The following is a 16,112-nucleotide window of genomic DNA, read 5'->3' as shown; positions in this document are numbered from 1 at the left end:
ATTATTGTGTATTCATGTGTGTGTATTTAACAGTAGAGTATCCTGCTGGTGCAAACAAATGGTCATCCAGCTTTATGTGGATGGCTGGGGAAAGGAACCCCAGCAGGATTTTCAGACGTAAGCCTCTTTAACCACTAAGCAATCTCCCCAGGAGGATTATTTTTTTATTTATTTATGAGAAAAAAGAAGGAGAGAGGGACACAGAGAAAGAATTGGCATGCCAGGACCTCCAGCCACTGCAAACACACTTCAAACACATGTCCGAACCTCTGCATCTTGCTTACATGGGTCCTGGGGAATTGAGCCAAGGTCCTTAGGCTTCGCAGGCAAGCACCTTAACTGATAAGCCATCTCTCCAGTCCCCCAACAGGATTTTTTTTTTGGTTTTTCGAGATACGGTCTTACTCTAGCCCAGGTAACCTGGGATTCATTATGTAGTCTCAGGCTGGCCTCGAACTCACGGCAATCCTCCTACCTCTGCCTCCTGAGTGCTGGGATTAAAGGCATGCACCACCACGCCCGGCACCCAACAGGACTTTTGACATAGGAAAAAAGATAAACAGAGAAAGCAAATAACAAGAAATAGTCAGCACTGTGGTAAAGAAAGCAGTGGTGCTCTGATAACGCTACATCTTGTCTGACCAAGCTAACATCCCGGTGGGAGTTCTGCGGGGGAGCAAAGGGAGCCAGGGGTATAATCAATCTTGCACTATAGCACGGACTGCAACTCTGCCCCATACAGCACACGCATCAGTTCAGTGCAAAAACAAGGTCTGAACTACTCGGCTATGGGGTGACTGGAAAACCAGCTGGAAAGCGAGACCCAGAGAGAGGTTATCAATGGATCCGTGTCAACCGAGGGACACACAACAAATGGTGCCTTGGTTGCTCAGGGTCGGCTCTGAGTCTGTGGTGGTTTAACGTATCTATCAGTGACCTCGAGGTTCTCATTAAGCTCTCAAGAGGAAATGGGGCAGCTGGAGGCATGGAAACAGGGCAGTAAAATCCAAAGCAATCGGCTACAACTCAAATTAGGTTGAACAGGATGAAGGGTGGAGTATGGAGAAAAGTTTTGCCCAACAAAGACAGGAATAAGCCAAGCATATGCGTATGTATGTCTGGCAAGAGAAGCCATGTAGAATTTCTGGCCAGGGTCCTATTTGGTGGCAACTGTGAAGCTCTGCTCTGCTCATGCTTACCCAAAGCTTGTACTGTGGTACTTGATAAACTTAGGTCTCTGAAACATTCAAGAAGAGAAGGCAAAAGGAGGTGTGATGAAACACTGTCTGTTATCTTTTTTTTTTTTTTTTTATGAGAGAGAGAAGTTGGCACACCTAGGTCTCCAGCCATTGCAATCAAACTCTAGATATGTGTATAGATATGTGTACCACCTTGTGTACATGTGCGACTTTGCGCATGTATCGCCTGGGACATATGACTTACTTGGGATCTGGGGAGTTGAACATGGTCCCTTAGGCTTTGCAGGCAAGTGCCTTAATTGTTAAGCTATCTCGTCAGTCCTCTTCTTACATATGTTTTTTAAAAACTTGCTGTATTTTTAAAAGAGCCATTATCTCACAAGAAAAGGATTAGCTTCAATCCAAAAGCTTACATTGCATTTTGTGCAATATCTGCAGAACATTTATTTGCCATGCCCAATTGCACATATGCATGTATTCACACACTGAACTTACCCTATGAAGTCCTCCGTCAACAACTTGTTCCTGAAAGCTGTTCATGCCCCATGGTCTCACTCCTAACTACAGGAAAGGGAAATGAGCATGGAGAAAGTGGAACTCATACGATTGAAAAGTAAAACTACAGCATAAAACACACAAAAAGTAAGAACCATAAGATCAGCTGTTCCAATAACACCAGACTATTTGGGGAAACTGCAGGAGAACTTATCTCAAGGCTATGCAAGTAGATAACTAAACTAAGGAAAAGTGAAGCACACAGAGGTTAATCAACATCAAAGAAAGCATACGGGAAGATCTAACCTTGAAATAGGAGGAAAATACTTATAAAATATGATTAATCTTTAGCCTCACTAAGAATATTGCTGGAGGAGAAGGAAAGAGGCTTGACTATTAAATGAAAAGGTTAGGGTTAGGCATAAATAATAATTTCTAAAATAATAATTTCTAAAGTGTGGGAAAACTGAGAGATGATGATAAGGGAGCTAGTAGGCACTTAACTTCTTTGATTTTGTTTCTGTATTTTCTTTGTTTTTGAGACAGGATCCCATGTAGGCCAGGCTGCCCTCCAACTTGTTTCAGAGCTAAGGAAGGTGTGAATTCCTTCTGTTCCCAGGTTCCATGATTGTACATGAATGGCAATTTGCTGGCTTAGGTTGGGCAGTTGGAATGGCCACATTTAAGGGGGCACAAAAGTCTCATTACTCAACATAAATGATCATTTTAATGCACAAAGCCTGTGATGAATAAAATAGCTAAATTTTAGGATAGCATCAGCACTTCTGATTTTCATTTTTTTTTCAATTTTTTTTAAATGTCTTCAGATATGATTTTTTTTAAATTTTATTTATTTATTTATTTATTTGAGAGTGACAGACACAGAGAGAAAGACAGATAGAGGGAGAATGGGCGCCCCAGGGCTTCCAGCCTCTGTAAACGAACTCCAGACGCGTGCGCCCCCTTGTGCATCTGGCTAACGTGGGACCTGGGGAAACGAGCCTTGAACTGGAGTCCTTAGGCTTCACAGGCCAGTGCTTAACCACTAAGCCATCTCTCCAGCCCCTGATTTTCATTTTTTACTCTAAGCTATTTATTCTGTGGCCCAGCAAAGATATGGTTGATCCAAGAACTTAACTTGCTTAAGATGAAAGTCTGAAAACCCTGTCATTAGAAGTCCTCAAAGACACTGTGAATTTCTACCCAATTATTGGACTGTAATATTTTCTAAAGATAGATTCTTTAAAAATAAAAAATACATTATTGAGCCAGGTATGGTGGCACATGTCTTTAATCCCAGCAATAGTGAGACTGAGGTATAAGAATCACTGTGAATTTGAGGCCAGCCTGGGACTACATGATAAATTTCAGGACAGCCTGGGCTAGAGCAAGACCCTACCTCAAAAGGAAAAAAAAAAAAAAAAAAGTATATTGTTAGTCCTCAATGGACCTTGACTTTTCTTTCATGGATACTGGAGAACTAAAGTAGATGCTATGCCTGTTCATTAAAACGCTCGTAATGCAAAGATGACAATGGGACAGGGGATCACCATAAGTTCTGATTCCCTGTCAAACTCACATAAACAAAACCTGCAAATTCTATGCTAAAACCATCCTGAACATGCCTCTCTTTTTGTTAGCCTTAATGTTAAGTCCTTGATTTTCTTGTGCATTATTTAATAACATGCTCCCCAAAGTACATGAATTTCCTTATTATTTCCTGTGCCATTATTCTGTCTCACAATCCTATAAATTAGTGAGTACTCCATGGATTTGCTCTTGCGGAAAGCAATGACTAAAGAAAGATCTCGGGCTTGGAGTGATGATGCATATCTGTAAATTTAGCACTTGTACTAGGGAGCCTGAGGTAAGAGGGCTGGCCGTTCAAGGTCAGCTGAGTTACGTAGCAAGACACTGTCTTGAACTTCAAAGAAGAAAATAAAGAATGAAAGAAAAATAAAAGGAAGAAAGACAGGAAAGAAGAAAAGAAGGGACAAAAGGGAGGGCATAGTGAAGCTTAGATGAATAGAAAGAGCATGTCTTCCAGAACGTATGATGCTATGTGGAATCCGTCTCCTAGACCTTTTGGAATTTATAAAACACCAAGTCATCTTCCTTAGAAGTGAAATCTCAAGTGATTTCCAAGATATAAACTTCTTTAACTGCCATAAATTGAAGAGTTTAACGGAGCTTTTACAAGTGTCAATAAATTTCAGTTTCAGAGCCAGCCCCTCCTACCTCTCCCTCTTTCTCCCCCCCCCCTTCATAGTAATGTAAAACCTTCCCACGAAGCATGCTTTCTCGTGATGAGTATCATACTTTCCTGATCCAAACATTCTTTAGTAATAGTTAGATATCATTTTTTTCTTTTCTTTTTTGTATTATTAAGTAATCCCAGGTGGCAATAAAAAGAGTGCCACTGATGATACACATGTGAACACAGCAAGGGACATTTCCTTGGGAATGGAAACAAAAGAAAGATTCTTCAAATATGCTTCATAAAATTTTCATGGCTATGGATGATATTCAATTTTAAGTGGCCAAGAAAAGTATTATATACACAAATAGGGAAGAATGGCCAAAGCACAGTTTTTCAATTATATAAATTTATTTATACATTTATGCATGCATTTACACTAGAAAATTTCCATGCAACTAAATATCTCTGTTGGTGCCTCTACACTGCTGAGAGGCCAGCTTGAAGAGGCCAGCAAAGGGAGCAATTAATTATGAAGACACTTTGCTTATTCATGATGTCACATCAAATCATTCTAAGGATTTTATTTATTTGAGTCATGCAGGGAATATGTGCTGAATCGTTCAAGCTGACCAGTAGAACCACTTAGGTTCTTAGGATAATATATAAGCATCACTTCGTGTGGATGGATAATATAAAACCTAAAATCAACTGAAGTCTGAATGCATTATCTTCACCAGAATTTAACCGAGACAGAATGTAAGGCAAATAGGTAGCAGCTGAAGGGGCCATAGGCGAAGTGCCTGTCCTTCCCATTCTTATCCTATCATCTGGGCTTCAAGATCAAAAGAGTTAAACTGAAATTCTTCCTTCCTTTTGTGGTCTAGAAAATTACCTTCTCCATTCTTGAGAACTCCCAGGTGACAACGTAGTACGTATCTCTTTTCTTAGTAACAGAAAATCCAAAGGCATTGTGTAACGAGGGTTTGAAAAGGTCTTAGCTGTGCAATCACAGAATGGAAGGAAGGGAGTCGAACAAGACCATAACTGGCGAATGATGTGGCATGTCTGCTCTCTTGAGTTGCACTAATGGCAGTATGTTTCTAGGAAAGGGAAATGACAGTTGTTAGGAATGCCGCTTATCTCAAACCATTCCTGAAAAGGGGATGCTTCATTCAGTCCATGCTGTTAAGTTAAAGACTCTGAGGAAAGAATCAGCAACTATGTCCTCCAGGGTTCAGTCTAGTACATGGTGAGCATTAAGTCTGAAGAAGATACCTGTGTGTGGACTCAAATGAGTTCCTGCAAGACAACAGTGCTGAAGAGGATAGACCTGCTCCATGACTGCATGTCACCCCTCACTTAATTTTCACAGGCCTTGCCACAGCCAGGATCCTGGACAATTTCTGAGATTTTATGACCTCAATTGAGAGGATCCTTTGTTTTCAAACCAGGTGAAGACTAGGCCTCAACTGGTATATAAGGAATCTTTTCTTTTTAAAAGGTCTCCACCGAACTTTCACATATCTCTAGATGATGGAAAGAAAGAAAGAAAGAAAGAAAGAAAGAAAGAAAGAAAGAAAGAAAGAAAGAAAGAAAGATAGATAGCTACATGATAGATAAATAGATAGAGATAGATAGATGATAGATGAAAGGTAGTGAAAGGTAGATAGCTGATAGATAAATATAGATTGCCTATGTGTGTAAAATTCGGTATTATTTGCTGCAATGGGAAAAGATTTTGAGAACCTGCACACTCTTGTTTACTACTTAATCTTTAGACAAAGATAGAATTTCTAAAATTAAAAAAAACTGGTCATACATAGGTAGCAGTTTTTAAAATATCTGCAAAAGAAATGATTCTGTAAAAGTATATTGTTAGCCCCAAGAAACCAAAAAGAGGAGGAGGAAAGAAAGGTAGGCAAGCTTGGGAGATGGTTCAGTCGTTAAAAGCACTTGTGGTGCAAGCCTGACAACCATATTTCAGATGGCCAGAACCCAAATAAAACCAGATGCAAGTAGCACATTCTCAAATAAATAAATAAATATAGTTTATTTCTAAAAAAAGGAGTTTCAGAAAGAATATATCTACCTAGATACATCAGCATGTACTATGAATATATATGTCCTATGTATGTACATACCAGACATGAATACATATATATCACATAAGCAGTTTTTGCTACAGTCTTTACCATTTTTGCATTTTAAAAAATATTTTTATTAACAGCTTCCATGACTGTAAACAATAACCCATGGTAATGCCCTCCCTCCCCCCACTTTCCCTTTGAAACTCCATTCTCCATCATATCCCCTCCCCATCTCAATCAGTCTATCTTTTATTTTGACGTCATGATCTTTCCTCCTATTATGATGGTCTTGTGTAGGTAGTGTCAGGCACTGTGAGGTCATGGATATCCAGGCCATTTTGTGTCTGGGGGCGGGGCATGTTGTAAGGAGTCCTATCCTTCCTTTGACTCTTACATTCTTTCTGCCACCTCTTCCTCAATAGACCCTGAGCCTTGGAAGGTGTGATAGAAATATTGTAGTGCTGAACACTCCTGTCACTTCTTTCCAGCACCATGGAACATTCTAAAGTCATCCCAAGGTCACTGCCATCTGAAAAGGGAAGGTTCTCTACCAAAAGTGAGAGTAGCATTAATATACAGGTATGAACATTAAGAGAAGTGCTTACTGGGCAGTTTGATAAGTATACTATATACATCTAACCGGACAGCAGCAGATGTTACATACCTAGGGCTCATGAATACCCCTGTTTTAAGTTTCAAGTGCCAGGGATGTATTCCTTCCCATGGAGCAGGCCTCCAGTCCAATTGAGGGCAGTTGGTTTCCACCATGACAGACATGCCACTATTGCATCTGTTGGCTCATTTGGCCTGGCTGGCAAAATTTAAGGCTTGCAGTATCTACTGTGGAGTATCTTCACTGGTGATTTGTCTCTATCCCATTGAACTGCATGCAGTGTGGCTTATCCCAGCTTTCTTTCAGCTGTCTACATGTGGAGGTTGTCAGCTCAGTTCCAGCAGCATTTCTCAGTGGCCTTGCAGCCCAAGTATGTGGAGTCTTCAACAATAGGATCTTGCCATATATTCCTGGTGGGAAACCAAGGGCCTTGGCAATGGCCTGTAATGTTTTGGGGGTATCAGGAACTTCCCTGGCCAATGACTCACTAGAAGGTATCTATCCCTGGCATTAAAAATTTTCTAGCAATAATATATGGCTCCTGAGTGCTCCATTGTCCAAAATAGTAGGTTTCCATATGATTTGTTTATATCCTCTTAAATTTTGATTGGCCCTCCCTCCACATTTACTTTACTCAATCTCTTCCCCTGGCCTCACTTGGGCCTTTTCACGCCCATTAATCTATTCTTCTACTTACATATATACAATACCATCAAGTGTTGCCTTCCCTTCCTTTCTATTCCCTTTATATCTCTTTTCCAGCTTACTGGCCTTTGCTACTGAGTTTTCTTCCTATTCACACATAAGCATTTTAAAAAGTATGTGTATATGTCATTCTAATCATATCAGCATAAATTCATTTAAAAGCATCATTAAGCTCCCAGTTTATATTATAAAAGTTATAATGACTTCTTATTTATAATATGTTTTTCTTCTTGTTTGAACTCCCATGCAGTAGAAAATAGAAGGAGGCTATTTCAGCTTACTGAGACATATTCAAACTGAACGTCACCTTTTGATCTAACACATACACAGGCACACACAATTGCCAGTGTCAAGAACACCACACCTGCAGGGAATTCTTATATTTAGGAAGACTGAAGGTTGATTATGGATTTCTTTTTCATCCTCAGTCAAATATGCTTAGAAACACTTACCATAATAAATTATAATGAAAAAAAGTTGGAATTACTGGTTTATATCCTTGTTTTTCTATGTTTTACATTAAATGAATGACATGTATTTAATAATAAGGTTAACTGTGAGTTTTGGTCACCCACAAAAAAAAAAAAAAACTGGCATTTTTTTCCAAAGTGACTATAAAATATCTTCTTAAATATTTTATTTCAATTTTAGTCCTTTAGATGCATTATATGCATATGTACATATTTTTAAGTAAACTATTTTATTGCTTAACTAAAGAAATATCATAACTGCCTCCATATCAAAGAAAAAAGATCTCAAGTTGATAATTTAACCATCTAGCTAAAGGTGTTAGAAAAACAAGAACATTCTAATCCCAAGTCTGAAGATGGAAATAAATACTCAAGATCAGAATAGAAATCAATAAATTGAAAAATAAGAAAACAACTTAAAAGACAGTTGAAACAAAGAGCTGTTCCTTTGAAAAAATAAACAAAAACAATAAACTCCTGGCTAATTTGATAGAAAGAAAAGAAGTCTCAAATTAACAATATCAGAAATGAAAATGGAGAGGTCAGAATTGACACGAATGAAACTGGAAGAATCATCAGGGCATACTTCCAAAACCTCTACTCCCTTAAATTAGACAATCTGGAAGAATTGGATAGATTCCTAGACACACACCACCTACAAAATCTAAACCCAGAACAGACAAACTTCCTAAACAAACCTATTATATCCAATGGGATTGAATATCTAATTTAAAATCTCCCAACCAGAACAAGTCTAGAACATAATGGATTTTCAGCCAAACCTTCACTGATGAACTAAAATGCTTTTTCTTGTTATTTTCAAGCAATTGGTAAAGAGGGATGCTCCCAAACTTCTTTTATAAAGCTAATTTTGCTCTGATGCCAAAACCAGTGACAGACACAACATGGAAAGAAAAGTATGGACTGATATTCCTGATGAAACTACATGCAAAGATTCTCAATAAGATTCTTGCAATCCGAATTCATGAGCCCATCGAAAGCTTTGTCCACAAGGACAGCATATTAACAGAATACAGGCTATAAACAAAATGACAAAGCCCAAGTTATACTAAGTGGGAAAAAAAAAAAAACCTGAAGAGTTTCCATTAATATTGGGGACAAGACAGAGGTGCCCATGCTCACCAGTTCTCTTCAAAGTAAAGCTTGAAGTCCTAGCCCAAGAAATAGGACAAGAGAAATAAATAAAAGGAATATGAATTGGAAAGGAGGGAGTCAAACTAGCCCTACATGCAGATGAATGATTTTACATATAAGTGGCTCAAAAGATGCAACAGAAAAATCTTCTAAAAGTGACAAACTCTTTCAGCAAGGTGACAGGATACAAAATCAATACATAAGGCTGGAGAGATGGTTTGGTGGTTAAGGCATTTGCTTGCAAAGCCTAAGGACTCAGATTTGATTCCCCAATACCAGCATAAGCCAGATCCACAATGTGGTGCATGTATCTAGAGTTTGTTTGCAGTGGCTAGAGGCTTTGGTGCACTAACTCTAATTATCTCTATCTCTCTCATAAATAAATAAATAAAAATAAAGTACAAAATCCATACACAAAAATCAGTAGCCTTCATATATGCAAAAAGCAAGCATATGGAGAAAGAGATCAGAGAGGCTCTCCTGCTTTCAATAGCCTCAAAAATATTAGTTATCTTGGACTTTTACTTACCAAGAAAGTGAAAAATGTATACAATGAAACCACAGAAGGCTGCCATGTTCCCTGTACAAATCGAATGGTGTCTCTCAAGCTCCTAGGCATCTCCCCTTTAATCAAAACTGCTCTCACCCTTCCTCAGAGAATCTGTTTTATTCTGTAGATGGCAGCGATTACTGGGGAGACCCATCATCCATCAACACAAGAAAAGACAGCAGGATCCTCGTAAAGAGATGTGCCATGTCTTCCACATCTACTGAGATCCAGAAGAAATGACTGAGGAGGCAGCAACACGAGTATCACTCCCAATGCTGGCCCTACATCCACCCCCAGGAAAAGCAACTGACCTGAAGGACATTAAGAAAGAGTCAGCACTAGTCACCAGTAAAACACCTGCCAAGGCTCAGGGTCTGTTGTTGAAGAGAGGGCGGGAAGATTTGAAGAGCCACAAGGCAGGTAGAAACAACGTGAGATAGTTTATCTCAATTTATCCTGTCATTGCGTCAATGTCTAAAGTCTTCCTAGAGAGAATTAAATGAGGACTTGCCCCACCCTTGTGGTGTTACATGCCACGTTCCAGTTATTATAGCCATTTTTCCTCCTCTATAAAACTATATGCCTAGCTGAAAATATATTATATATAATCAATAATTCTCTTAAATATTATGTAAAATGCTTTTTTTCCAAATGTTTAATTTCCATTAAAATCCCCCTATGTCTATAGTATTACACATAAAGAATGATTTTGGAACAGTGAATGTGTTTCGAAGTCATATGTGTAGCTAAATCATATGGTTCATTGAAGGGTCACTCAGTTCAACTTATTTTATGTTGAATGAATATATTTGGCAAAGCAGATATACAATGCGTTTTCAAATAAGTTCTAGCAAGCAGCTTATGCAACATGGTCTGGATTGAAATTCCATTACCAGTAGTAGGATGTGCTAATGCAAGCCTTTAATCACAGCACTTGAGAGGCAGAGGTAGGAGGATCACTGTCAATTGGAGGCCAGCCTAGGACTACGGAGTGAGTTCCAGGTCAGCCTTGGCTAGGTCAGCCTCAGCTATAACGAGACCCTACCTAGAGAAAAAAAAACATAAAATATATAGTAAATGTAACCCATAATACAAGTTTTGGCCCCATAATTAAAGATCTATTCAAACTCATTATGTCTTCATGTGTAAGTTGAAAAAGTAGATTTCAAGCCTTTTTTTCTATGCATAATTTTCTGATGTAGAACTTACTACTGCTTAAGTAGAGGTTTTGAAGACATGAGAGCATTAAGCCCTTATTTCCACCAAGAACGGACAACATTACACCTTCATCTTGCCATAGGGCCATTCTAGAAATGTGACAGATGCATGGTTTGGTTTGAAAAATAAAGTACACTAGGGAAATGTCCATTTCGAAATAATGTAGGAAAATTGGAAATCAAAACCATAAATCAAATTCAGACTGGGACTCTTCTTCAAAATATACAGTGGTAAAGGATTACATTGTAAAATTAGATGTTGTTTGAAAACAAAAACAGGTTTCTGGAGATGTATCTATTCAATGATTCAATGAATAGTTGGAGAAAGTAATTCCCATCTTAAAATAATGAAGATAAACTACATATACATACCCATGAAAGTGTTTAGCTAAGCATTTTTTATTTATGTGAGAGAGAGAGGGAATGCGCTCATGATCACATCAGGACTTCCTGTCACTTCAAACTGACTCTAGATGGATGTGCCACTTTGTGGATCTGGCTGTCCATGAGTAATAGGAATCATACCCAGTTTAAAAGGCTTTGCAAAGAAGTGCATTTAATTGCTGAGCCATCTCCCCAGCCCCAGTAAAATATTCTTAAAAGTATCCATCATTTGATAATTTCCTTTCCTGCTACCTCCAGGAGGAATGTTCAGGGGAAGTTCACTTCACATCAATGGTCAGAATTTTCTTATTTAAAGATATGGCACAAGCCAGGTGTGGTGGCACACGTCTTTAATCCCAGCACTTGGGAGGCAGAGGTAGGAGGATCACCATGAGTTTGAGGCTACCCTGAGACTACATACCAAATTCCAGGTCAGCCTGGAATGAGACCCTAACTCAAAAAACCAGGAAAAGAAAAAGGCAGGTGGGGAGAGATAGTTCAGCCATTTAGGTACTTGCCTGCAAAGCCCAATGACAGGGATTTGATTCCCCTGTAACCATGTAAAGCCAGATGCACAATGTGGCATATGCATCTAGAGTTCATTTGCAATTGCTAGAGAGACCCTAGATTGCCCATTATTTCTTTTTTTCCCTCTGTCCCTCTCTCTCTCTTCCTCTCCCCTTCATAGCAAACAAATAATAAAAATGTTTAAAATAAGGCAGTTGGGATCTATGATGCCTGACTTTATACCATTCCTATGTGAAATGATGTTCTCCAAAATCATTCTGAAGATGCTCAGTTTCTGTACACACGAATGATTATCTCTTAGTTTTTAACATCAGAAGATGAAGGCCTTATGAACTCTGTTCATCAAGAATCCCATTTATCTCAACCCTTTGGAGATTAATTTAGAATCAAGAACAGATGGCTCAAGACCACCCATTTTTCCTATGCAGAGTTGGTTATCTAATTGTAAATCTTTAACCAAAACACCCTAGGTCAGCTGGAAAAGGTTTCTAGAATGCACAAACGTGCTCTCAGAATGTAAAGAACATTTAATGACATTTGTATATGAGTTTAGGGGATACGTACAAGGAAAGAGTCTCTGATTTCAGAGACAACAGGGTATGTTGGCTGTGACATGCTGGTACAAGATGCTGTATAAAATAATGGCAATGCATTAGGCTAAGCCTAGGTTGCAATTTAATCCCTTTGACCCTGCATCAATGACTTGACCCCCTGAGAGTTCATTTCCTCATCTTTAAGATAGGGATCTCAGATCCAATGAGCACCAGGCTTTTACCCAGCTCTAAATGTCACACTGTTGTAAATATGGAAGTAAGTATCATGGAATCATTTTCAAAAATAGAGAGATCCGTCCTGTCACTTTGAGTGAAGGGTCTTTTTTTTTTTAATTTAATTTATTAGTTTTCTTTTCAGTAAATACAGGCAGTTTGGTACCATTATTTAGGCTCATCTGTGATCTACCCCCTCCCATTAGACCCTCCTTGTTAATGAAAATGGGTTGTGCATTGTGGAGTTAGCCCCCAGTTATTAGTATGATAAATGTCTCTGCAAATCATGACCCAACATGTAACTCTGACATTCTTTCCGCCCCCTCTTCCGCAAGATTTCCCTGAGCCATGTTGGGTTCATTTTTAGTCTGCTTCAGTGATGAGGTGTTGGGGCCCTCTGAGGCTTTGGCTCTCTGATTTGGTAGGAGTTGATTTTTCTCTGCGTTGATCTCCTTCCCCTTTGTGCTGGTATCCGGTTCACAGGAAAACATCACCCTTGCTTATTTCACCAGTTCTCCTTAGTTTCAGTTGGGCCCCTTTTGAGGTATGTTGGGGCAGCTCTCTTCTTAGGATCTGCATCTATCTGAAAAAGAGAAGCAGATTCTCCAACGGAGAGTAAGTTAGCACCCGGAAAATTGAGATAACACTTACTTTTTTGATAGACAGTTTGATAGGTGTAGGCCCTCTTATACCCCGTGATTGATGGTAGCTTGATATTGTAGAGTGGGCTTGTGTTTGGATATGGTTCTGACTTGTTTCCCAGCTCCAGCTAAGGGTCTAGTACCACTGAGTGGATCAGTTAGCCAAATCAAGAGCAATTAATTCCTCACCATGGCTGTGTACCACTATTGCTCTTGTGTGTGCATCACATCTGGTTATTTGTTGCTAATTAGGTTAAACAATGTGTTGCTTGGACAGATCTTGGTCATTTCCCCCAGTCGCCTATGTAGCGCCTTCTGGCACTAGACACGCTGACTGTCTGGGGACTGACTCTCTCCTGGCTTCCAGCCATGTCATTCCATTTGAAGCGTCAGCTGCATATGCAGTCTTCAGCAATAGGGTCTTAACAATAAGAACACAAATACCCCACTCACAAAATGGGGCACAGAGTTAAACAGGCAATTCACAGAGGAAGAGATACAAATGGCAAACACACACCTAAGAAAATGTTCATCATCCCTAATCATCAGAGAAATGCAAATTAAAACAACTATGAGATTCCACCTTACCCCAATAAGGATAGCCAACATCAAAAGGTCAAATGAAAATAAATGCTGGCAAGGATGTGGAGAAGCAGGGACACTCATTCACTGTTGGTGGGAATGCAGGATGGTGCAACCACTTTGGAAAGCAATATGGAGACTCCTGAAAAAGCTGACTATAGAAATACCAACAGACCCAGTTATACCATTACTGGGCATATACCCTAAAACCTTCAAACCAAAAGCCAGAGAGATTTGCTCAACCATGTTTGTAGCAGCTCAATTCATAATAGCTAAAAGCTGGAATCAACCCAGATGTCCATCATTAGAAGAATGGATAACAAAGATGTGGTATATCTACACAATGGAATTCTATACAGCAGTAAGAAAAAACGACATAAAGAAATTTGAGGAAAAATGGTTGAACCTGGAACAGATCATTCTCAGCGAACTTACCCAATCACAGAAAAAAAATCGACACATAGTCTCACTCATCTGCAACACCTAACCTGAATCTGCCCAAGATGCCTTACAAACCCAGCAAGCACCTCATGGACTAGACAATAAGATGGATGGGAGGGCGGGGAGGGAATCAAAGGGTGGAAAACAGTAATCCGGACCCAAACGGCAATGGTACCATAAAATTCTACTTCCTAAAAGACAGACCAAATGGCTGAACCTTCACTAGACCCTTACAGGAAACACCTGAACCACAAGACACTGGAGAGGGTAGGATCAAGACTGACTTAAATCTCCTACATCTTCCCTCCCTCCCTCTCCCCCTCTCCCCTCTATCTCTCTCCTCTCTAACTCTTGTATATTAGTTATCTTTTTCCTCAATTTCTTAGTGGACACTGACCTGTAACCCCCACTTCCAGCTTGGGCCTACCATCCACAATGAGCTTTTGATCAGAGAAACCTACAAGGTTTCCCAAAACAATGACAGACTTCTGTCAGAGTACTTGATGACCCACCAAAGGCCAGTGATAAGACCCTATTGCTGAAGACTCCATACGCAGCTGACGCGTAAAATGGAGTGAAGGGTCTTTATGGAGTATCCACTCATAAAAATTCCCAGAACACATAATGTCTATTTCCAATGAATTTGAACTTTCCAATTACAGCCAGATCATATGTGCTCATCTGAGAATCACTAAGTCAGAAGTATCATATTTGATGACGGAACATCCCATGCCAAACTTGGTAGCAAGGCTACTTTCCAGGGCTGGCTCAGAGGTCGCTCAGTTGAAGTGCTTGCTGCACCAGCATGAGGACCTGGGTTTGGATCCCCATGCCCCGTGAAAAAGCTGAGTGTGATGGCTGGGCTCTAATCCCACGGTGGGTGAGAGGTAGAGCCATAATTAGAACTCCGAGGGTTAGCTGGTCAGTCAAGTCAAGTCAAGTCAAGTCAGTGAAACCCAGGTTCAGAGAGAGACCCTGTCTCCAAGAATGAGATGGAGAACAACTTGGGTTAGGGTTAGGGTTGGCCTCTTGCTTCCATACACAAATATACGTACAAGCACATGCACACATATCTGCATATGCATGAAAATACACACACACACACACACAAATAATGGCGTTTATCTTTTCCTTTTTTTACTCCTTTCCTTCTTTCCTCGTGTACAGAATACATGTGAAGTTTAATCTGCAATGAGGAGCAGTCTTTATACAAAACTCACTTACCCATGGCAGGCAAAGAATGAGGGAGAGCTGCCACTGATGAGGTCCTGTCATACGCTAGACATCGCTTCCACAGTGCTGCATAAAATAATGGCACGTCACTATTATTACAAATTGGTTGTCGTGAAGTACCATTTTAACACTCTAGAAGAACTCTGATCAATCCCTCATTACCACAGAAAACAAAATGACTACTGAAAGTTCAAAATTCATTTGAATCTCATTTGTCTAGTTGTTTTGTCAATACCATTCTGTCCCAGAAATGACATTATTGAATCTTTATAAATTAAACGTCTGGGCAGCCCTGGTGACACAGCCCTGTAATGCAGCCCCCTTGGGAAAGAGAGGCAGAAGGATAGCAAGACTTGTGCGGGCTACAGAATGAGTTCAAGGCCAGCCTTGGGCATCTTAGTTAGTAAGATGTTATCTGAGGGTTAAGCGCTTGCCTGTGAAGCCTAAAGACCCCAGTTAGAGGCTCGGTTCCCCAGATGCACAAGGGGGCGCACGCATCTGGAGTTTGTTTGCAGAGGCTGGAAGCCCTGGCGCGCCCATTCTCTCTCTCTCCCTCTATCTGTCTTTCTCTCTGTGTCTGTTGCTCTCAAATAAATAAATAAAAATTTTTTTTAAAAAAATGTTATCTGAAAATAAAAGTGAAATGGGTGGGCAGACAGTGTGTTCAGTGGTCAAGCACTTCAAAAAAAATCTTTATTTATTTGTAAGTAGAGAAAGAGAGAGAGAGAGAGGACTTCCGGTTAAGATGGCGGCGTAGGTACCACGCCAAAGCAGCCTGGGGGGGGAAAGACCAAAAAAAACTCAGCAAAATACACACTTTTACTAAAAAGTGAGGTGTATAGGAA

This window comes from Jaculus jaculus, chromosome 4, assembly GCF_020740685.1.
Source record: "Jaculus jaculus isolate mJacJac1 chromosome 4, mJacJac1.mat.Y.cur, whole genome shotgun sequence".
Lineage (NCBI taxonomy): Eukaryota > Metazoa > Chordata > Mammalia > Rodentia > Dipodidae > Jaculus > Jaculus jaculus.
The sequence above is the reverse complement of the archived record's forward strand: the minus strand, read 5'-3'. Positions refer to the sequence as shown.